The following is a 10,075-nucleotide window of genomic DNA, read 5'->3' as shown; positions in this document are numbered from 1 at the left end:
GCACTAGAGCAGGCTAACAACTAGGCTAAGATTAATCCTAGTGATTAATTCAATTTAAAGAACTTTATTAATCCCAGGGGGAAATTGCTTTCGTGTTTCAATCATAAAACAGAAAGAAAAAAGAAATAAAATAAAATAAATACATTTAAATACATGCCCATCAATTATTTAAAAATGAACAGTTAAGGCATTAAAAATTAATAAACCATACAAATATAAAAAAGGATAATTTACTTCAATAGTGAATTGTCCCAGCACTTACAAAGATGAGTTAAACAGCCTAATGGCCACAGGTATAAAGGATCTTCTAAAACACTTAGCAGTGATCAGTCTCTGACTAAATGTACTTCTTTAGTTGACCAGCACCCTATGTAGTGGGTGAGATTATGATGTAATCTTAGTTAAAACTGCTTTTTAAAGCACCTTGGGCAGCCCTGTAGTTGTGTGCTTTATAAATAAACTAAACAATACATGTTTAGAGCTTTTAAATATAAATTTGATGGATTAATAGCAATTTCACCGCAATTTTTTTCCTAATGCGTACATGTAGAACATTAAAAAAATTTATTCTGGTCATATTTGCAGTTGAGTAAAAGCAAAATGATTCAATTGTCTCTGTAATTTTAATGTAATTCATTAAAACCAGAATCCAGAAAAATTAAAACAGAAAACACAGAATTTGAGAATAACATTTTATTGTCTGTAAACAACTTGAAATACCAGTACCAATAAATGCTTAATGATGTTTTGTCTGTTGTTCTATACATTATAAGGTTTCTTTGGTGTTGAATGCAAGACACAAAAAAATGTAAAACTTCAGATCAAGCATTTGTCACTCAAGTGACCATTTATGTTCCACCTCATGTTGTTCTAAGGCAGTGGTCACCAATCCTGGTCCTTGAGGACCTTTATGTTCTGCCAGAAACCATTTAAAATTAGAGTTAATTTGATTGCATATATAATGATACTTATGCATACTTTCTCACTCAAAAAAAAAAAAAAAAAATAGGTTTCACACAGAAGACAAGAAAAACCTTTAAGTCACCTTTAAAGGTGCCATTTGTAATAACTGGGGTAAAAGATTTTAAAAAATGAGCTACACGCATCAAAAGAATGATAAGATATAAGGGCAAAGATGCCCTTATATCTTCTCATTCTTTTGATGCGTGTAGCTCATTTTTTAAAATCTTATGTTTTAGGTATAGTGCTGCAGAGATATAACTCTGAATTAGCATGCTAAATTACTAGCTACAGCCCGACAGGTGTCGTAATACCAGTTTCGACCATGGGAGGCGGTGTGCGGGCCACGTTCATAACCGCCAGCCAAACTGCAATACACGAATAAGTCGCATGTGTGGGAAGTACAGCCCTCTACTACTACCGCTGCGTCCGAAAACTAAGGCAGCTGACTTGTTGACTGAAAAGATATGAAGGCAGCTCAGAGAAATGCAATTCGGACAGCCATGGATTCGGACATGCCTTGATGCCTTCCTGCCTTGCAATAGGGTTTTCGGATGCATTTCAGTTCAGGGAAGAGAGCGGAAGAATGGCTGAAGCAAGAGACATTTACCACTACTACAACCATTCGCTGCAGGGAACAACGCGCTCGGAATCACAAATAAAATCTGATAAATTAAGGAACCGAACCAGAGTAAATACTGGCACTGCTTTTCATCGCTGGAGACAACTAATGGACATAAAGGAAATGAGGTTCGACTCCGAAATGACAACATTTCTTTTCGATTGGTAAGTAAGATGCTGTTAGTATTTCGCTAGAAGTTCACTTATAATAGGCATTGCGATAACCTATGCTCAGCTTGTACATGAACTACGGCTTTGTGCAGTAAATGTGGCTCCATCTAAAAGCAGCTGATGGCGATTCACTTTTAATCAAGAAACCGGCTTCACTGACGAGAAGCGCAATGACTATCGCATGCAAATTATCGCGCATCCTTAGCTGTTAGCGTTTAATAGTTAGCTCTACCCACAGATCCGATCCGGTTTTCACCCGTTATCTACCAAGCTGATGCTAAAATGTAACATTAGCCAAGAAGCTTGAAATGTCTTTGATGATAATGAACACCAAATGGACGCACGAAATGTAGCGAAAAACATTGCAATTTTAATAAGACCGAATGTTTTTGGGTAGGGCCTGAACCCTGGGTAGGTCCTGAAAATTAAACAAAATATTATGACACAACTGTATAAAATTAAGTGAGATTTTGCAAGTACAGTGTTCATCATGATATAACTTACTGGGTCTTACTGGGTCTTTTTGTAGAATATCACATGAGAGTCCCTCACTATCATTAAGGGACTGTGGAGCCATACCTTCACATATAGTACTTGACAAAATTACTGGTCACTCTAAGATAAAAAAAATAATAATAAAAAAAAACAATTACCAAGAACTATCTGACCATAAACATTGAAGGTTAACTGATCACTTGGTGATACAACTTTTCTTAGACTGTCCTCCATGTTCTTATTCTGTGCTGTGTTATAATGGTGAATGATGTTGCGCTTCAAAAACGTGTGTCCTGATGGCGTGAGCATGTTCAGAAAATAGTTGTTTTTGCGCATTGCAGCAAAGAGTTGTTCTGCAGTTTGAGTATTTACCCATCCACAAAGTTCTGGGACTACTTGGACTCTTCGAAGAGCATCTCTTGGGTCTTTGGTGTTAAATTCATGGAACTTCTCATACAAAGCATAATGCTCTGATGATCCAGTCAAAGGATGGCAGTTGGTATTCTCATCCTCCTTCTTATTTTTCAACCATGGAAGATTAACCTTGAGCTTGCCTTCTTTTGCTAGCTGGATATTTGCTGTAGTTGGTGCAGCAAGTCTCCCTTCGTGGGGACTGAAAGGTAGGGAATCTGCTTCACGAAGATTAACATGTGCAGCAAGTCCTCTAGCAAAGTCGTATATAACAACATTAGGAAAGGGCTTCCAACTCAGCAGCAAGTCTGCAAAGTCTCTGGGATATTCTGCTCTTATGTTGAATTTGATTGAATACACTATTCCTCATGGACACATAATGACTGCCCAGCCACCTTAGAGAAAAGAATACAAGTAACACTTAAACTATTAACTTAATGAAAAACTAGGTTTTCATAATTTATTCATACCATACTTACAAGTTGTGTGTAATTCATCTACCTACTTTTACCAACAATTTGTCAGTGGGTTGACTAGTTTACTGTGTGTTAATTAACCCATGTATAAATTGCAAGTAAGTTCTTAAAGCAAATAAAATATTGCATGTTCCAATGAAACCATCATTGCTCAAAATGAAATGTCCATCAACATAAATTTTTAACTCCTGGGACATTAGTATTATTTTCCCATCAAAGCTACATATTTATGTATTATTAAAATATATTACTATTTTTATTGTTAAAAAGATATTTGTAATGACTTCGGTTTCATTTGATTGCTTTGTTTTGGTTTCTCTGTGTTTGTGTTTGTTTTGACAGTTCTCACGTGCGCGATCCTCTCACAGGTGTAATTAGGTTATTTCCTTCACCTGCGTCCCTCACCTGCAGTTCATTTGATGGCCAATCGTTTCCCCATTTATTCCCTGCGTGTTCTGTGTCTCTTTGCAAGTTCGTTGTGTATGTTCTCGCCAGCTGCCAGCTGTCCTGTCCTGTCCTGTCCTGTCCTGTCCTGTCCTGTCCTGTCCTGTCCTGTCCTGTCCTGTCCTGTGATAATTATTGTTCTAGTCAGTTTATTCATATATCCCCATCTCCCTAACCTGTGCTCTCTGCTGCCAAGGACTTACTTCTGAGACTCTGTGACTGTTGGTGGCTCCAAGGGCTATTTATCATCGGCTTATTTAAAGGACTGCAATCACCTTCGGCCTGCTTCATAGACTGCCTTATTCATCTGCAGCGGCGAGCGCTCTGTGCGGCTTTGCCGCTGTCCTGCGGAACGGCTCTCCGTCTCTGGAGCTGTCCAGCTTCTCCCGTCAGCACCACTAACGCTGTCTCTCTCTCTCTGTCCGTCGCAGGATTCCCATCCTCATCTGCTACAGGTGCCTGCTGCAGGGCTGACTGTGGATCTTTTGTGTCGTGTTTGGATTTACTGTTGTAAGATACTCTCTCCCACCGTTCGTTTGTCTGGCCGGAGCCCGAACATGTGTGGCTTGTCTCCCCAGTGCCTGTGTGTGTGCTCCTCGCCCCAGCCGTCTGTCATGGAGTGGCCTTGCGCCCGGACGTGCAACTGTCTTTTTCACACATTATTATTTAAATAAAGATTTTCTGTTATCCGCACTGGGATCCATTGCTTTCTTCAGCCTCACAATATTTAAGAAATGAGTGTTTTAACAGAAGCGCCCCAAATCTGCTTGAAGATTTTGTTGTATGCTGAGCGGTTTTGCATCTCTGTTTGCAAACGTAACACAAGATCCATCCTTGATTCCTTTTGTGTCCAATCCACATTCTTTGCACAGCTTCCTCACTGCATCAACCTAAACATATGACAGGCTTTGGTTAAAATCAAAATTGTTGCAAAACATAATAAGACATTGTAAATTTGTTCCTACCTTAAGATTAAAGAGCTCATCACCTAGCCTTTCCTCTGTGACATCAAGATCTGGAACATCACAGGACTTTGTTTTTTGTAGTTTTGCATGCTCAGTATTTAGAACAATGTCTGACTTCCGGGTATTAGGTCCAATCCAAGGAGCCCAGAAATCATAACTTGGGTAAACTACAAAGGGATTTTTCCTGCCACCTTAAGAGAAATACAGGGTGTATAAGTAAGTATATTTTTTTAAAAAATTCTTTAGTTACACAGACCTAGATAATATAACATTAAATAACTTACTTGAAAGAAATCCCCGGCCAATAATTTCCATTGTTATGGATTCCCAAAAAGAGACAATGTTTGTATCACCCTTAAATTCTGATGGTGGTGTGGCTATTTCACGGACTGCAACACACAAATTCACAAATCAGGAACACAACACTTTTAGAAAGCATTTGTAATACAATGTACAGAAAACACACTTACAGGGAATAGTGAATACACCTTTCCTGTGGAGATCCATGATCACCACTTTGGGGTGATAACCACAATTGATGCAGGTGTAAGAATAAACATGGCTGCTTAAGGCTTTAAAGTGGAGGTAACCATGGAGCACTATGTTTTTGTGGAATTTTACTTTGGCAGTGGCTTCTAGTATGCTCATTACTCTGCTAACAGCAGTGTGATTATATGCATATTCACAGAGTATAAAGAAAAAAAGATTGTTACATGACATAATACTTATTACACGAAACAATATCAACATCAGTAGTTACACATATTACCTGAAGAGCATTGCGTAGAATTACACACAAGTGTAGAGAAAGCAAAAGATGGTCATTGAAGTTATGGATACCATCAGTAAATTCCTGGTACCTGTACATCATGCTGCAGTTGCTACATACTTTGTAGTAAGTTGAAATTCCTTAATGGAGAGCAGAAAAGTTAATACAAAATAACAGTACACTTCTTAAACAATCTGAATGTTTTATTTTAAGGGATAGTTCACTTTAAAATGAAAATTCTGTCATAATTTACTCATCCTCATGTTGTTCTAAACCTGTATGAATTTCTTTTTTCTGGTGAACACAAAAGAAGATATTTTGAGAAATAATGGTAAACACACAGCAGTAAGTGGCCATAGACTTCCATAGTAGGAATAAAAAATTAGATGGAATTTAATGGGTACCGTCAACTCTGTGCTTACCATCATTTATCAAAATATTTTCTTAGTAATTTATCACAATTATTTCAAAATATATTTTTCCTACTTTGGAAGTCAATGGTTACTTACTGCTGTGTGTTTACCATCATTTTTCAAAATATCTTCTTTTGTGTTCATCAGAAAAAAGAAATTCATCCAGGTTTAGAACAACATGTGGGTGAGTAAATGATGATAGAATTTTCATTTTAAAGTGAACTATCCCTTTAAGAATATTTACCTTCAACTACCCCAGTAAAGGTCAGAATCTTTGCTCGTGAGGTCACTTAGAACATGACTACCCTCACATTCGGAGCAGAATGTTTCTTCAGGTATTAGCTGGTGTCTTAATTCACTACCATGTTGTAGACTAGTCAAATTTTGAGGAAGGTCTACATGTAGAGATTTATTTTTCATCAAATAGCGCACCATCCTCTCTATTCCATCATCATTAGGTGGGTACTGACAATCACTACTGTCATCTACACTCTCAGACTGCTGTTGAGGTTTCTGCATGGAATCAATCCTTTCGGTGGTCTTCACCTTCTGGAAAAAGAGCTCTCTGACATTGAAATAAATGCCATTTAGCTATTGCTTTGTGAATACATGACTGTTTTGTTGTATTACAAGGACAGGCCCATGTGATCTTTTTACTGTCATATACAACAGTCACTCTTCCAAGTCTGCAGTAATAAGACATTGTTGGCCCAAACACTGATATATATCTTTTTGTTGAGGGCCCAGCAAATGTGATCACTACAGAAAGTGGCACATATTCTTTGTTTGCCATGCATTGTCTTTCGATGCATGCAGCTTTCCTACTTTCCCCAAACCACTTTTCTTTCACCATCTCTGTTAGGGTTTCCTCTTCAAGATTAACAGAATTGCCATCATCTTTGGGACAGAAAGCTAAGGACATGAGATGGCAGCACTCAAATGGCTTTAGGCCACTCCTTTGTGCAAATTCAGCAATGGTATTGCATTGGTCTAGCTCACACATAACTTTGTCATTTACACCCCAAATCCTTTTTTGAACATGGATGGGAATTGATGGTGCACTAAAAGATTTTGCCACTGCAAAAATGCCACGCTTACTGTCAAAGCACTGGCAAAGTAAATGTCGTTCCAATGTGACTGCCTCTTATATAGTGTGCTTTCTTCTAATGTGAACACGCAATTTCTTTTTATTCAATTCCATATCACAATGATCACATTTGATTTTCCTCTTCTTTGCTTGAGGATCTTTTACCTTTGGTTGTTCTGGTGGAACATGGGCAGAGGAAAGAGTCGGAGATGGAAGTACTTGGGTGGATGCAGAAAGAGGAAATGGAGCTTCAGAATGAGAGCACATTGTCCCAGGTTGCAAAGATTGACATAATGGACTTGTCCAAGACTGTGACGTTGGTGGAGACTGAAACACTGTGACTGATGTAACTGGAGATGATGATGTTTGGATAACCATGGGGCATGACAGGGGAGGCGCCTGTGTAATGACATGAGAGGTCTGTGCTGGTGGAGCAGTGGCTGCTGGACTATGCGGGAGTGTACATTGAGCTTGCTGGCCAGGAATAGCCAACATTTGTTTACATTTTTAAAGATGAGTAATTAACTGCACTTTTCTTATTACTGTAGCAGGACAATAACAGCAGTGGAAATGTGAATTTTCTCTACAGTTTAAATTGCACTTAACAATGACAAAATCTGGGGAAAAAGTTACACATGCATTACTCTGATTAATTTTTTTAAAGCAAAATAAAATTAATAGAGGTTAAATTATACTCATGTCATAATGTACTGCCCTTTTTAAAGACATTCATCTAGAACAATGCAATAGCAAAAAAAGCATTAATTTCCCCAGGAAAACCAGGTTGCCTTTCAGTGTATCCATATGGTATGTTATGTTTTGAAGTATACGATTAAAATGAGAATCGCTGCCATCATTTAAAAAGTCATCAGCTCTACAGCTTCGGATAACACTACACATACATATAAAACAACAAAAAAGTAAATAAAGATTCCAAAGATTAATTACCTTCCTTTATTAAATTTTTGTTGAAAGATCAAAACACGTGCGATCGCTCACCAACACTATTGCGCAAGCTTATATGAAGTCACCAAACACACTACAGCGCATGCGCGTAACAGCGTCCAGTACGTAATGGGTTAATATTCACAGTGCATGCGTGTTTGAACATCCACTACGTATTGGATTAATCCACTACGTCATCGCACTGCAGGCTGCAGCGAGGGGTGTCCCAGATTAGAAGGAACAGTACTTTTGGTTCAAAAATAAATTTTTACCGGATCCCGGCAGACATTTTTTCACAGAAATCAAGAAGACAGTTGTGATTGAATGCAATACGGCGTACAGACTAGACGGAGACGATCATAAATAATGCTCGCGTTTGCACCTTCATATCAGGTAAAATAATTCAATTCAATTTTATTTATATAGCGCTTTTCACAATTTGGTAATTGTATCAAAGCAGCTTTACATAATAGATGTAGTGAAAAGCACAGAAAATCGACAGATAGCACAACATAATACACGATAGCACAAGCAGCTAAATTTGCTGCGGCTATAAATCAACATTATAAGCAAACGTATTACTAATGTAACGTATAGAAGTTAAGCCCAAAAAGGCTGCCTCCCCGGGTTGAAAAACCCCCTAGGAGAAAAAAACCCCGGAATTTTAGCCGGGGAAGTAAAAAAAAGTCCTAGTAGAAAAACCCTTGGGAGATATATATATATATATACACATTGAAACGGAAGGAGATTAAGCGGAGATTAAGCGGGTTCTGCCGGTGGTGGTCAGGCATCAGCTGGACATCACGTTGAAGAACAGCCAGTAGATCAGAGGTGTGCCGACTTTCACATTTACCGGAACTGGATCTGGATCTGTTTGTCTTATTGTCCTCGGGATCGAGTACGAGACAGGGAGAGAGAAACAAAATCTTATTAGCGTAGGGGCCGTTCACATAAAAAGCAAGTGTCACACAGTAATGTGGTTTTAGTCAGCTCGGTTCCGGACAGGCTAACTATTGCTGGTTAAGTGTATTACATTATAGTTGATGATTTTAGAAACAGAAACAGAACTCGTTTGACTAAGGCCAGAGGCCCCACTGCCGTCGTTAATACTAACGTACAGTGGCAAACGGTTCTGTATGACATACTATTTTTAAGGCCATGGGAAAAGGCCAAAATTGCAAACCGACCATATTTGGCAATTAAGACTCAATCGACAACCAATTCAAAGTTTCAGCATATTACTAAAGAGTATTAATGACATTTACCATGCTTTGGAGTGTTGACGAAAAAAGGTTTTAATTTATTCATTAATTTATTTATTTATTAGGTTGTACAAGCTAGCTATTGGGAGATAAGTACTATTGCTAAAATAAACTATGCGAATGCCTTGTTAAAGAGAAAAGTTTTAAGTCTAGATTTAAAGTTATCTACTGTCTCTGATTTTCGGACGTCGGTTGGTAAATCATTCCATAGCTTAGGGGCTAAGTAGTAAAAGGATCTGCCACCTTTAGACACTTTTGATATTTTAGAGATAATTAAGAGGCCAGAATTTTGTGACCGCAATGCACGTGATGGATTGTATTCTGATAATAATTCTCTAAGATATGAGGGTGCTAGGCCATTTAAGGCTTTGTAGGTGATTAGTAATATTTTAAATTGTATACGACATTTAACTGGTAGCCAGTGTAAAGATGCCAGAATTGGGCTTATGCGGTCATACTTCTTAGATCGAGTAAGAACTCTTGCAGAAGCGTTTTGAACTAGCTGAAGCTTGTTTACCTGATTTGCATGGCATCCTCCGAGTAACGAGTTACAGTAGTCTATTCTAGAGGTCATAAAAGCGTGGATAAGCTTCTCTGCATCTGATGCAGACAACATATGGCGTATTTTTGAGATATTTCTAAGGTGGAAGAATGCTGTGCGGCAGACATTGGAGAAATGGCTGTCGAAGGATAAATTTCTGTCGAACATCACACCTAAATTCTTAACCGTGGAGGTTGGCACCACAGTGCAGCCATCTATGGGCAACTTGTAGTCTGTCATATTCAGTGGTTAAATTGGCTTGTGTAGGGAGGGGGAGCCCTTATTTACGGTAAATAGTCATCATTCAAAATCACGCCGTAAAATTACTTAATGTGTTTTAAACTAAAGGGGCTCTTTTTCCAGTATTAATGTGTAAGGTAAGGTTGAGTAGTTATTCAAACAAAGATAAATTCTTTACAATTCACTTACAAGTTTCAGCTTTAAAGCTGTGCCAGAGGTTGATCCAAACTTTAAAACCTGAACTTTAAATTATGCTAATCTTTGAGTCTGACACC

At 38.2% G+C, this 10,075-nt stretch overlaps 1 pseudogene; it reads right to left on the bottom strand.

Annotated features, from left to right (window-relative positions):
* Positions 1-832: 832 nt before the first annotated feature.
* LOC135757504 (uncharacterized) lies at positions 833-7,079 on the bottom strand (annotated as a pseudogene).
* Between the last annotated feature and the right edge of the window lie 2,996 nt (positions 7,080-10,075).

Source organism: Paramisgurnus dabryanus, chromosome 16 (assembly GCF_030506205.2).
Source record: "Paramisgurnus dabryanus chromosome 16, PD_genome_1.1, whole genome shotgun sequence".
Classification (NCBI taxonomy): Eukaryota; Metazoa; Chordata; class Actinopteri; order Cypriniformes; family Cobitidae; genus Paramisgurnus; species Paramisgurnus dabryanus.
The sequence above is the reverse complement of the archived record's forward strand: the minus strand, read 5'-3'. Positions and strand labels throughout refer to the sequence as shown.